Genomic DNA, 14,875 nt, shown 5'->3' with positions numbered 1-14,875 from the left:
CAAGGCTATCAAAAAGCATGCTGCAAGGCACATGTATATTATTAGTTACTAAGAATAGTCCATTGCTGAGTGTGAGTGAAAATATCCAAATGCATTCCTTTGATAAGCTAGGTATGTATTCATTTCTCTGGGCACACATTGAAGTGTCCTCAAATGGAAAAATAATGTTATAATAACCTAACCTCCACTTCCAGTTCATATACATGTAATCCTAGGGGAACACAACGGACCCGCCAAAGTCAGCAGGAATCTTTTAATCAGCTGCAGAAGAAGCTGTGGTCAGTGCCAGGAGGTAGTTCCCCATCCCTCCACCATCACATGATACTCAGCATAGACTGTGGTATTCAGTAATCATGGCCTGCCTCCAGCCAAAACGCTGAGCAGAGATCTTTATTTTGATGACATTTTCCCAATAACATCTGCTTAATGGGATATATCTTAAGATTTCCTGTGTTTGGAAAACTGAAAACAGTTAAAGCTATAGTTCTCTATTCCATATTTTGTTTTCTCAGCCAAAATCTAAGATAGTAGCCCTTAAATACCACTTATGAAAAACACAATCCAAACACATTTCCAACATACTCACTACATTCTCCAAGAACATTCAGTTACTCTTGAGGCCCTTGCACTGTTGCTTGTACTGGTGGCTCGCTCTTGATACAACAATATTATCATCCAGAGTTAGTTATTCAATTTTCCTTGCAGCACTTTCACTTGGTTTGGTTATTTTGGCCTGTTGCAGTTATCTGTCTGGCCATGGCAACAGAGTCCCTCCAAAGTTGCTTCTGACCTACCTGGTTACCTAGAAAGTCTGGCAGTATGTCTCCAGCGCATCTGGGATTCTGCATGTCAAGGACACTTCAGTGGGCTGTCTATGAGTGGTCTGTGGGGCAGCTGAGAACAGCAGATGAGTGGGAAGCAGAGCACAGAGCATGCTTACAGCCAAGAAACATGCCTCTTCGGGTGTATAGGTGTAAACCACTAAGATGTTCTCAGGTTAAGCAGCAGACTCAGTGCCCGTTGCCTGCCTGCCTTCTGCAAGTTATACTAAAAATATGTTTTCTCTCTAGGTATTGTGGCCACCTGCGACACCTGAATCAGTATGATTGCAACTACTCTCAGCAACTATTTAGTACCTTTGGGGATGTGAATTGTGTCAAGCCCAGGAAGCAGTAACAATGCCAGGACTTCAAATTCTACTGTTTGCCTCTATATCTGTCTCCCCATACTTCTGCAAATCCCTGTTCCTCTAACATCACCTCCTGCTGAGCACTGTATCTGCTGAGCAAAGTCACAACTGCTGACAAACTATTCCATTGATGTGTCCCAGTTAAGTACAAATTAACATCTGATGTTGATATGTAAACCTGTGCTCCACTGCACATGGTGTAAATTCAGGGTTATTAAACTAAGGACATTTTCAGACATTATAATATCCCATATGTCTGCCCAGCTCAACAGGCACAGTCATTGGTAAAGTTATGTCACAGAAAACAAGAATTACTAGTCTGGGATGAGTCCCGTTTGCTTTCAGGTTGACAGCTCATTGATCTTCTTTTCAACCAGTGTCTTTTTCCAAGGGAAGAACTACTGGAACTGCTGATGCTGTCTTCCTTGTATACAGTCTGTTCACTAAACCGATGTCTGTCTCTTTCTGCACCTACTGGACACCTTGCAGTTGCAGGATGTAGCTCTTCAAGTGTTTCTGTGATGTTTTGTTGTGGTATTTTGGAGTCATGGTCAACCCCTGTGCTAAAGCACCAGCAACACCCAGCAAGCTTCTAACCTGTCAAGGGTTAATTCAGGGTCTCCTTGTGGTCTCTTCTGAGGCTTTTTTGTTTGTTCTGATCCTTTGGCCCTTTGTCTGGGGCCTTTGATTACATGCACGACTTGAGACATTGGTTCTCAGGTTGTATACTTCTCTATAGTTTCACTTTCCTTTGTGACTTCAGGTTAGATCTACCCTCTCGAACAGTTCATTTTTCATAAGGATATAAGAGCAGCTGTTCTAGGTCATAGCAAAGATCCATATAGCTCCACATCTCCTCTCAACAGTGGCAAGTAGTGGACACCTATGAGAAACAGGGTGAGTACAGAGGGTTCCTCTCCCTTTTATATCTTCCAGTTTCTGGCAACCAGCAGATCAGGTTTGTGAGCCAAGGGCACACCCAGTCCCTGGTCTGAATGTTAAGCTGTTTTTTATGTCAACATTTACAGTGACGCCAAGATCTCTGTACTCCAAGATCTCTTTCTTGAGTGACAACTGCTTATTCAGAACTGTTTGCATTTATCAGGTCTTTTTCTCATATGCACTGTTTTGTATTTATCAGCATTGTATTTTCTCTGCCATTTTACTACCCAGTCAGTTGATAATGTGAGATCCCTGTGCTACTTTCTCAGGCAGCTTTTGGTTTTGACTATTGGAAACAACTTTGTATCATCAGCCACCTTGGCTATCCACCATCTCTTCCAGCCCATTTGTGAATGTGTTGGACAATGCACAACCTGGCACGGTCTCCTTCCCCAGCCTTCCTCTTGCAACTTCCTTTAATTGTGAAAAAATGATCAGTAGCTCCCACCTTTGCTTTTCATCCTCTAACCAGTTACTAATCCACAAAAGGACCGTCCTTCAAACTAAGGCTTTTTAATGAGCCTTTTGGGGCTTGGGGAATCCTCTGAAAAGATTTCTGAAAAAGACCATGATACAAATGCTGGGGGAAATTGGAATGGGGAGAGGGGTGGGGAGCAAAGAGGTGTATTTGTGTCTGAGAACAGAAAGTTTTTAGTCCTCTTTATGTCTAAGCTTCCCCTTAACCTGAGAAAATTGTGTAGTCTGCCAGAGCACTACTTGTGAAAAAGCAGTATATTTCCACTGAAATCCATCTGGCAATGCTGATGACACAGGGTGAATGTTCTGCTTATCAGTAGACTTACTAAGTTTTGTTTCATTAACTCATGTCTTTGAACCTGGTTCTGTAAGCAAAAATACTTTTGTCTCTTCATTGTGAACAATTGTACTTGTTCAGAAGAAGTCAAACCCACCTGGAGGGAATGCAATAGTAAAATTCTAGTTAGACTTGGGTAGGGTTAATGCAAATTTACAGTGAAGTCCACGAAAGCACAGTCAGGGTTTGTATTTTTACTGCCTAACAGGAACAGCTTATGCTGCCACTGAAGTCAATGAAGCTTCATCATTGATTTCAGTAGGAACAGGAACACCATTTGTCATAAAGGATTCACTTGACCTAATCTTTTTGTAAATAAAGAAATAAGACATTTCAGGAAATTTCACAGTGTCTTTTTTCATTTGATTATTATTTCACCTGCTTTGATGGTTACTTTATTTGTCGTCTGGCAGAAAATGAAACTCATTTTATACTCTTTTAATATCCGAATAGAGCTATAATGCATGTAGATGGGCTTGTATTTAGGAGTGGTGCCAACACTGAGTAATTCTAATATATTATATAGTTGATAATATCTGACCAAATATTCTAGAATACGTCACTATAGAAATGAAGGTAGGTTTCCTGTGTGGCTTACAATATCATACTAAAATACAAAAGAAACCTGACTGGGTTTCAGTTATGAAATAATAGATACTGAGCCATTCTCAGATTTGCTCCATATTGCCAAAGTGTTTAAGCAGGTGTGTTTCACTAAGTTTGTGAAACAAAAGCTCAGCTGAAAGCAAATCAACATTAGGAAGCAAAACCAGTGCTGAGTGATAGTGCTTAAAAACTGAGAAACAAGAGTGGTTTTAAACAGCAACTGAAAAGATGCTTTGATGTTTTTTAAAGCACTCCCTTATACTCTAAAAACATGTTACAGTTTTCTGCAGTTATGTACAAGACATTGCATCTTATATTAGTGTTAACTTCTGTAGTTTGGATTATACCCATCAAACATTAACTTTTTTCTTGTAATATCAGCATGTCAGCAGTTTTTGAATATTAGGAAAACATGTTCATGAACCTAATTGCTAAAAACCATTATTTTTTTTTCCAGAGCATTATCTTATATATACAAATGGGGAAAAATGGCAATGAACCTAAAAGACTTAGTATCTTTGCATGACCAGCAATTATCCTGTCAATTTGTAGGAACAGGCAAACCCCTTTGCAGTGAATGCAAGGGTAGGCCAAATATTGTTTGCTGAATTCAAGTGATATCTGTAATCAATATCTTAACTCAACTTCAGCTAAGAATGTACCCTTCCCCTGCACTGCAAGCTGAACGCCATGCATAACTAAAAGTGGTGTCCCTCTGAAACATGACAAGGCTCACCAGTAGCACAGGCAGAACTATTTGGGTCAAAGACTGCTATCAGAGGCAAAGGTGGACAACATGACCTGCGGGGAAATTAAGAAAATCTTAAGAATTCTAGCTGATTTTACTTAAGTCTCTAAAAGCCTTGAATTCATTTGAATTCACAGAAGGCAAATCACTTCATGCCTTAAAGTGTACAGAAGCCTTTTGACAGCAGGGCTTGTATTGTATAGCTCTCTGACATGACTTAGGAAGATAAGACATGACAATGGAGAGTTATTAACATGAATAATATTCCATGCAAATTGGAAGCACCACATAATAGGATGGCTGTGCCTTAATGGCACCAGGTTGTCTGCAGGGCTGAACACAAAATATCACAGTAGGAAAGAAATAACAAAGACAAAAGCTACTAGAACAAAACTGCTTTCAAAAATTTGCTGGAGCAGCTGCACCACAAGATCCCTTTCCCTGGAAGTGGTTCCAGATATTCAGTGCCCAGAAAACATGCCTGAAAAGCCAGAGCTAAAAAACAACTGCAGGTTTGCTAGACCTGAAGAACTTCATTAACCCAGCATGTGAATCTAAACACCTTCACCAGATTCACCTTCATTCCACATCTTGGGGTCAGCAGGATTATGACAGAAGTATTTGCAAAAGGCTAGCATCTATATTAATCAAATATGTCGGCCTCTTCAATACAGGAAACAGAGAAGCAACATAAAGAGATGAGCAAATTAACATTTCTACACGTCACTCTGCATTGTCTTTTCTGAAAGAAGAGTCTTCAGTAGAAGGGATATAGGAAGGAGGAGATCTAGTGGAAGTTGTAGGTATTGGGATACATGTCCCCTGGGGTAGGTAGTTGCTGCTGTGACTTTCCCAAGATGTACTTCTGCTATGTGTGTTGCTATGGCTCACAGTGGAGCAGCAGAGCTGGTGCTAGTCCAGGTGACAATAGCTTATGCTGGTCGAAATACCAGTCCCAAGAAGCTCAAGGGGAAAAAAGTTCACACAGCAAACAAAGAGGTAGCAGCTGTTCCACTGGCTCTTTTGTCCTCTCCTTTCTGAAGCCTCCACTTAGACATAACTGACACTCATAGGAGTGATTACACAGAAGAAAATTATTTCCATTTGACATTTTGGTGGACAATCTATGTATCAGCAGGATGCTCTCTGAAACACACAGACCTCTATAGGTTTATTCACTCCGACAGTGGGGATTATTTTAGAACACAAGTGACAGGAAATAAGGTTTTCTGCAGTTCGTCAGGAAACAGAACAAGGCAAAGCACTGACTCTCGAGGAACAGGAGCTATGACATCCTGTGCATGCTGCACATTCAGTGCCTCTCTGCCCCTAAAAGAAACTTGAAATAGACCTTTCATAAGAGGGGTTGATTTTGCTGAGTCAAGTCAAACCACTGTACGTCTCTGTCTTCAAAAACTCCCAATGTAGTTCATGTTCTATTGGAAACCAAAAGGTGACAGTCAGCCAGCTCCGGTCCATCAAGTGCAACATTCACTGAAATCAATAAAGCTGTATCCTTTGCCCCTAAGTCTGAAATTTTTCTGACAAGTTGCTGACATAGAAGAGGTCACTCAGCCATTTCTAGTACTGTGGATGGATGGAAGGAAGGAAGGAAGGAAGGAAGGAAGGAAGGAAGGAAGGAAGGAAGGGATTGATTCCCTCAGAGTAAGATTTCTCTATGTCGATGTTTGGGAAGTCTACATTGCTGCTGCCTCTGTGAGCCTTTCTGTGATAACACAGAGGATTTTGGTCTCTGTGCTATTAGTCTGGCACCTTCAATGCATAGTTTATTCTCTACTGAAAACTTTGATGCTAAATCTTAAAATCAAGAAGCTGGTTTCCTCTGCCCATGTGGCAAAGCCAGAATAAGGAAGAAAATATAAATTTGTTTTCTTTATTCTGTTGCAGTGATGAATCATTTCTCAATCCAACAACCAAAGCACAGGTTTTCTGCATATGTGGAAGCAAGATTACCCTGTTTCTGCAGTACATATTTATCCAACTCTGCTGTTATCCTTCCCCTTAATCTTTGTCCCTGACTCATCTCACCATTCCTCCCAGTCCCCTTCTTGCTCCCAAATCACAGCTCCAAGCCTTACTATCTTTCATTCTCTAGAGACCAAACTGCAGAAGAATAAAACATGAAGGGTAGATGGGTCAAACACTAGTTACAACTGACTGCTTGCTTCACTTTTTATGAAAGTCTGCCTTTTACCTTTATTTCTGCCCTCCAAGAATCTGGGCTTCAGCCACTGAGAATGAAAGCAACCAAGCAGAGGAGTTTGATTTTGGACCTTTATTCCAGAGGAGTGGCTGAATTTTTCTGGCTAAACTGGTTTCCAGTATAAAACTAAACTTTCTAAACCAGCTTATGGGAAGAAATGGATGAAGAGAGATGAGAATGAGTATTGTTAAAACTTTAATGCTTTTACCACCAAATTAATCATTTTTCATGAAAATAATATATTATTTAAAATTAAGCAAAATTTCTATGGGGAAAACACATCTCAAGTTGGTAAGCCTTCCTTCCAAACTACCTGTTCGTCTGGAAGCTTTGGAGCTTGAGAATAATTCACAGGTACGTATATTACCTACACAAGTGTGGAACATGCTGCTGTGTAAGATACAGACTCAGAAGACTCCATCATGGAAAAGAGGCGGCTGACGAAGGATGTGTTTGGAGATCTATTGAAGTAGGTGCCTTAGGGAAAATGAATAGGTAATGGCTGTCCCTATTCTCTCCTCCAATACAAGAGCTAAGGAGCATCAGATAAAACTTGCAAAGAGCAGGCTGGAACAAAGGAAGTGGTCCTTTATACATTGAGCTAAACCGTGGAAATCCTTGCTGCAAAAGAATGTGTGTACAAAAGTGCTGTATGGGCTCAATAAGCAACTAGAAAAATCCATAAAGGATCACTGAATAGAAAAGCCTTTGGCAATGGAAGTCCATGAGCTACACATTACTGAAGGCCAGAAAAAGATTCTGGAAAAGTTTCACTATATCCTTACCTTACCTTTTAATTCCCCCCTAAGCATCTGCTCTCAGCCACCATTGGAAAAGGGCTAAAAGGACATTCCATCTGACCAGTCTGACCAGGCACAACTGTTCCTTTGTCCTTCAACTTTGACTCAAAATAAGGATCTTTTGTATACAGCAGTATCTACTGCTCATCGAGCTCACCAAAGGTATTGTTCAGCTTTATGAATTCAACCAGACTTAACATCTCAAGGGCAGTTCTACTCTGTAAAGTGCTTCCCATAATGGGGTTTCGTGTTTGTCATCTTCAGTATTTCCCATCATAAATGTGCTTATTTTCACATGTAACATGATAGCGTAAATCCAGCCTGATCTCTAGAGCTCGAGATAGCTTCTTTCCTTCTTGAAATTTTTCTCCAGAAGATCATATTATGTCCCTTAATATTTTCTATGCAAACTCACTGCTTTCAGAGTGACTGGAATATAATGTGAAACAAAAGAAGTGCTCCTGTATACATTGAGTCAAGCTGTGGAAGTCCTTACTGCAAAAGACTGAACTTTTTCACACAGAACTGAATCAAGTATCGCCTCCTTCAGTTGGTCACAACTACAAGGTGGGCAGAGATAAAATCAGGGGAAAACCCCTTCTCTGTTCACCAATGCAAGTGATGATGTCAGCCGTTCTTACAGAAGGTGGAATTCTTCCATGGTGACTTCAGAACAGAGTCACATTTAAACTGGCCTTTAGCTCTTCTTGGCTTTAGACACAGATCGCTTTTTAGTGAGCCTTCAGTGACCCTATCATGATGTTAGTTTGGTGGCTGACCAGAGTGAAGGCTGCTATTTCAGCAAAAATGCAGGAGAAATGGTAACAGTTATGTGGGCAGCAGCAAAGTCAGAAGCACTACACTTCTTGCAAATGAAAGACAGGCCTTGAAGTTACTTCTGGATTAAGAAACAGAAGAAAACTGTCCAGTTCCTGAGACCAGGTACCCACCTTAGCTGCACCCTAGCAGCAGCTTGACTGGAGTTCGACCTCAAAACACAACTACTCCTATCTCACTGACACCTTGGCAGTGAAGCCTAGATGCACAAACTTGTGAGGAACTACAGCGCACTGCAGCAGGTAATCTAGAACTTATACAAGGTGCAAGTCTCTCCCTAGGACCTGAAATGTATACTTCTACTATAAATTTTACTTACCAGCTGAATAAATGTCCAGGTTGCTGTTTAGCTGAAAGTCTGCTACATACATACTTTGCATGCTTGTTTTGTGCTTGTGACATTCAAGCTATTGTTTCATTATTTTGTGGCCCCCTGAGACACCCTTTGATAATAAAGTAGTTCTGCCTTGCCTTGGGCAGGGTGTCACTCTACGTGTGTGGCACAGAGGTGAGAAAATGGAGTTGGTTCAGCACCTACACAAGGACACAGCATTACTAGATTGTGAGATATAACACCTAGTCTCATATATTATTACTTATGCATTTTTTCCATCACAGTTAATATTCTGAGTAGTTTCAATTGTCATCTCTGGGTAGAATTTTCAAAACCGCAAAGTGTCAGCCTGACTCTGCTTCCACCAAAATCAACAGCATTTTTTATTTACTTTGGTTTTGGGTGATGCTTGCACAATATGAGGCATTTCGTCTTGTATTTTGAAAGCCAAAAAGAACCTCCAAACAGAAGACCCACTGTTGAAGGCATTCTGGCCTTAATTAAAACCTCCTTGTTAATTCTGGCTCTCATTCCCCAGAATATTTTAAACATTAGGAAAGGTATCTGACCATGAACATTTCAGATAGATGGGGACATAAACCTGGGTTAGAAATATGGGCAGGTCAGCCATTGAAAGAGATAACATCTGCAAAATCACATAAGAATTAACTGTCTATCTACCAATAGTTCTCTTATCCCTAGAGCTCATAGGAGTCTTTTAGAAAAGTCTCAACTCTTTCTGTGCCATACTTCAAGGGCTTATACAAAATTGCTTTTGACCTGCCAGTCCTGAAACCTCATTCACTAAGTTCTGGCACTTTATCCTAATGCTGAAATCATCCTTTTAAAATTAAATGGTTGTACCATTCTCCAACATCCAACACGGTCCTCTAGAGTTTCATGCCTGGTCACAGGGAGGGTGGTTAAGCACGCGAACAGGTGCCCAGAGAGACTGTGTGTAACCAAAACCCAACTGGGCAAGGCCTGAGCAACCTGATCTGACCGTGACATGCTCCCTGTTCTGAGCAGGAGCTTGGACTAAGTGACCTCCAGAGATCCCTTCCAACCTCAATTAGTCTCAGACTCAATGATTCTGCTTCTTTTTTCCTTATATCACTTACTGTTAAGGGATCTCACATAAAACCGCAGCTATTGTAGCTCTCCCCTGCTAGCCTTAGCCTTTCACAATTTTTTTCCCTGGACCCTTCCTCTGCCATCCCAATGAATACCCTGTTTCAGTATTTTCTCATGATGTCTAACCGTCAGCTTTAAAGGCAACATAAACAGAACTTTAAGCCTTTTTCCCCAAAACTTTCTCCACAATCTCAGTCATCAAGACAACACAAACATCTTCAGCTCGGTCTCACTATTCTGTGCCATCTTTTAGTTATCCAGCTCTGTAAATCTACATATTCAGGCTGTATCTAAACATTGCATTTTCTTTGTACATCAGGTCTCTTACACTCATCCTTTCCTTTCAGTCATCAGATAAGGATGATCCCTAAGATAGGGATCCAGAGATCTGAGTTTTATATTTGGTATTATATCTACTTCGATACATAATTTGGGGGGGGGGGCGGTCTGCAGTCTTTGATGACTCACTTAAGATATTCTACAGTATCACAGATTTTTTGCTTTCCATTGTTTTTTCTTTTATATATTAAAAGAGTTAATCTCACTTAATTAAAAAAAGATAATTTCTGTAAGATAAAAATGAAGATTAATTCCATGATCTTAGCTTTCCTTCCAGTTCTCATGTCCCATCTTTATTATTGGATGACAGGAAAGGTGGTAGCAAAGATACTGGATTTGAGATTCATAAAACTTGAGATTCAATAACTTGGGGTTATTTCCTGCATTTCAGTAGGTCTACAGCACAGAGCTTCGTATGAATTAGTTCAGAGACAACAGCAGTTCAGCTGGAATACATGTCTAATTTACATTGTGAAAGAAGAATTCTTTCTTTAAAGCTACCTTTGGTATCTATTTACCTATTGAAGTCTAAAGGGTAAAGATATCCAAAGACTATGCTAAAAATTGCACCTGAGGAAAATGGGGATGACACTATTTCCTCCCTCTTAACCCTTCTTCATCTGCTTATGCTGATCTTAACATCTTTGCAGCCAGGATTATATTTTATTTTATGTTTCCAAAGTATAACTGGTCATCCACTCTTTTGAATGAATGTAGGGATTTAAGCAGAAATTAAGAAAAACACCAACAGGTTTTACTGCTTCATTTTTTAAAGGGCAGCCTTTTAAGAAACGCATCTTTCCTTATGCTGCAGCCTTTCAGAAGACATTCCTACTTTCTAAGAGAACCAATGAGATTAACTTTTGTCATTTCATCTCGGTCCTGTAAGTAAGGCTAGGAAATGCAGCTGAAACTAAAATCTTCCATACGGTTTCTGTTTTCTGTGCATATTTTCGAATATCAGGTGACATATGTGGGTGGGGAAAATTCAAGATTAGCCTTAATCAAATCTCAGCTTTTGCTGGAACTTCCCAAAGCCTTTCTCACCCTTTGCTCCTGACTGAAACATTTTGCTAGTTTTGGGTGCATTCCAATTAGAACTTAAAATATTTGGGTTTGGTTTGTTGTCTTGCAGTGTTCCAAGTACTTCCAAGTTTCGTTTCATCATTCAGATCTATCCCTTTAGTCTTCCATCCTGAAGTTAGCTCTAAAATGTTACCTCTGTATCTGAGATACAGAGCACATTCAAAGAAATCTTCTGGTGATTTCCAAAAGACTTTTAGTCTGAATAAGGAAGAAAAAATTGATCTTCTACCACAGGCAATGGAAACGAAATTTACAGGACTGAAGCAGACTGAACCCATACTGACAGCAGCCTCTTGATACCATTTTAGAAAGAAAGATGAAAGATAGCTTCACTATTTTTCTCTGTAGAAAGATCACTCATTCCAGTAATGATCAGCAGAAGAACTTGCTAACGTAAGAGGGTGAGTTCATAAAGTGAGAGTTGGAGAGTGAACAAATAATCCAGAAAAAAGTAATCTTTTAACCATCTTTCTCAGATGAAAAAATTAATCTTCATAAAAGGAAAATGTAAACTTAGAGCTAGAATTTATGATCAGAAAGAAGATACTTGTGGAAAGAGGTTGATTTCACTCAAAAAAGCCCAGTGGGGCAAAAGTGTTAAGATGAGTCCTTACAGCTATCTAGTGTCTAACAGAATGAGTCTCCTTTCTAGTTGAGAACTTTAAGGATGTTACAGAATATGTGCTAAATCATACCAGAAGCCATCAATTTCTTTCAAGTGATAACTGATTAAATATGCTGTGATTTTCCTCCTCACTTTAGCTTGCTTTCAGTTGCTCACGCCTTTTCTTTAGCTTTCTCCTCCTTCTCACCTCACAAGTAGAAGTTTTTATCTGCTCTCCTCATTTAACATCTTCTCTTGCCATCACGATCTTTCCCTATTCCAGCTCCTGGTCTATTTTGCACCTCCTTGCATCACTCCCTCTCTCTTTCTTAACCTTTTTTTTCCTGTCTGTTTCTCCTCCCAACACAAATAACCTTGATTATATTCTATCCTTAAGTCTGCTACTTCTACAGCTTTTTATCTCTCATCTCTGTTGGAAAAAGATTCATCAGGGAGAACATAAATATAATTTTTTTAATAAGGCAAAATGCCTAAAGTTATGGCCAATATTCATATACAAGAAATTGATACAAATATAAGCAGCAAATTTGTCTCTCCAAAATAAGTGCAATGTTAACATAGCTCTTCCTATTGATTTTAAAATGTATTTTTCTGATTTCTACCAATTATTTCTAGTTGTTAATTTCCAATATGGGTGTTATTTTTCTTCCTTTTCACCACGCACCTTTATTAGTTTAGGTTTGTTTTGACTAGTTTGCATTGCATTGGTAAGGGTTTTGGTTTGGGTTGGGTTTTTTTTACCAAACCAGCTACTCAGTTTTTATTCTTTACATGCATTTTTGTTTCTTTTGACTAATTCATCCTATACTACCAGTCTTTTCCTTTAACTAGCTACAGCTGTTTCCTGCAGGCTTTATATTTCCAACATGGAAGAGCTCTTTCTTTTAGAATTATTCAGCAATGTGGTCTCACGTAGCAAGTAAACCTAACTAATGATTTCAGATACTCCAGGTGTGTTGAACATGGCACCTATAAGTGCACTGTCTAGAGTTGTTTTTCTAATTACATCTCGGGCCTCCTCCAGTTCGGTTCCCGGCAACTGAATTCAACTAAACTATTTTCACCATAGTCTGTAGTGACTTATTCTTAACCAAAGCTTACAATTCTAGTGCTGCAGTCTTCCCATTCTTGGTATGCCCGTTGTTCTTGACGCAACTACAACATCTTTTCTGAAAATTTGACACTCATTGGCTTCAGGGTCTCCATTCTGTCCTAATTCTGTTCCACCCTCTATAACAGCTCACAAAGCTGTTTGGAGGCATCTTCGTTCCACTCCAGCGCTCCAAGGCGGGGGGGGGGGGGGGAGTGGGGTGGTGTTCTGTCAAACCCTGGGTTTGGTTCCCTTCTCTTCTTCTGCCCCTTATCTCTGAATAATCACTCCCCCAGTGCACTTAACAACTTCATGCTCATCGCTTACAAATCCACATTTCCACTCTAGGCATGAATCATTTTAGCCAAGCTAACAGCTCAGCCTGTCTTTCTGACAACTCACTGTAGATGTGTAATCATCAGCGTAAGCTTAATATTCTCCCCCAGTGATTTCTTTTCCTAGCTTTGGCAACACAGTCTTGCACCATGCAAGTGTTTCAGCAAAGACAAACTATCTACCATGATATTTTTATTTAATCTCCTTTCTTGAGACATCTCTTATTCTTGCTTTTTTGTCATATTAAGTATAACCCTACCAGTCTTCTGTTTGTAGGACCTGTCACAGTCTAGCCCTAATCTACTTATTGCGTTGTTTGCTATTGAAATGCTAAGTATGAGAGGGTCCTTCCAAATAACTTGTGATACAGCCACCTGCCAAATTTGAGATCTACACCTTTGTATTTTCTTCTATCCTACTTCTGTGCACCTTCATGTTTCCCTTTAAAACGCTCCTTTGTTGTGAGTCCTAAAAACCTATGCTATAGTGAGATCAATTCAAGTTTCTTCTTCCTTACCAGACTGTGTTCCTCCGATATCTTTTTGGATTACTCTTAGATTATAAACTCTAAGAGGAGAGAACCACCTTGATAGCAATGGGGTTTGCAGTACCTGAGTAAAAATTCTAATTTTGATAGAAATCTATGCAAATTAATAAGCAAATGAATAAATAATATGTTGTTCTTTTATTTATGCTATGGTACTCTAAAGTATTCCTAAACACTATAACACTTCTGTAAATTACACATTTTCCAAATAAAATATGCTTCTAAAGTATCCTGGCTGAAATTTGTAAACACTTGCATAATTCAGATGATTGTGTACCAAATTATACAATATAATCGCACTTACTAGAGTAGATGCATCAGTAGCTCCCTTACTCCACCAGTCAAGTAAAATGAGTATACTGTAAAGAATCTACTACAATGGCAAAGTGTTGCACAAAGCCTACTGCAAATGAGCTTTACTCTGATTTCCAGGCACAACACCATAGAACATATATTTTCAGTCTGGACGCCCTGGGAAATCAATAAGCAATAAATAAATACAGTACAAATTAAGAGCTCTGATGAGCTCCCTAACATTTATATCTGAGCAGATTTTTAAAAAATATTTTTTTATAAATCAGCATCCAGTGCATTGCAGAGATATGTCTACATGGGCCACTACTGGAATATGGTATGAGTGCCAGGTGAGGTGACTATGCTGTGGCACGAGCGAAAAAAAGGCTTTCTGCACACAGAGATTTATTTAACCAGTGCAGATTCTTGATCTCTATATAAGATTTTACAACAGTATAATTGGAAAGAACCGCTACAGAGGAACATCCTAAAATTGCTAGAAAATAAAAACGTGAATTGGCAACCAAAGAACATCTATAAATATATCATGTAACCACTTACTATACAGAGACACATGTAAAAATTGTAGGAAAAGGTGGCAATGATAGAAATAGCTTAAGTAACAGAAATTGCTACATACTGTACAAACTTCTTAAGAAGCAGAAGTAATTTGACTTTTAGGGTTTTTTTCTGAATTTAAATGAATGAGTCTGCTCTCATTAAATGCTGTGTGGCATGCTATATTTAATGTAACACTACACTCTGCTGAGTGACATACCTGATTTGTTTAAGGAGAAGCCAAGGTAAGGAAAATAAAAGAAATCTGTGCTTTTCACCTTTCAGGAAAGTTCTTATGGGATCCAAAATTGATCGACATTTTTATCAACATTTAAATACTTCTTAATACATCTTCTGCTGTCACTTATCTTA

The sequence above is a fragment of the Harpia harpyja genome, chromosome 1, assembly GCF_026419915.1.
Source record: "Harpia harpyja isolate bHarHar1 chromosome 1, bHarHar1 primary haplotype, whole genome shotgun sequence".
In the NCBI taxonomy this organism is placed as follows: domain Eukaryota; kingdom Metazoa; phylum Chordata; class Aves; order Accipitriformes; family Accipitridae; genus Harpia; species Harpia harpyja.
This window is presented reverse-complemented; position numbering follows the sequence as displayed.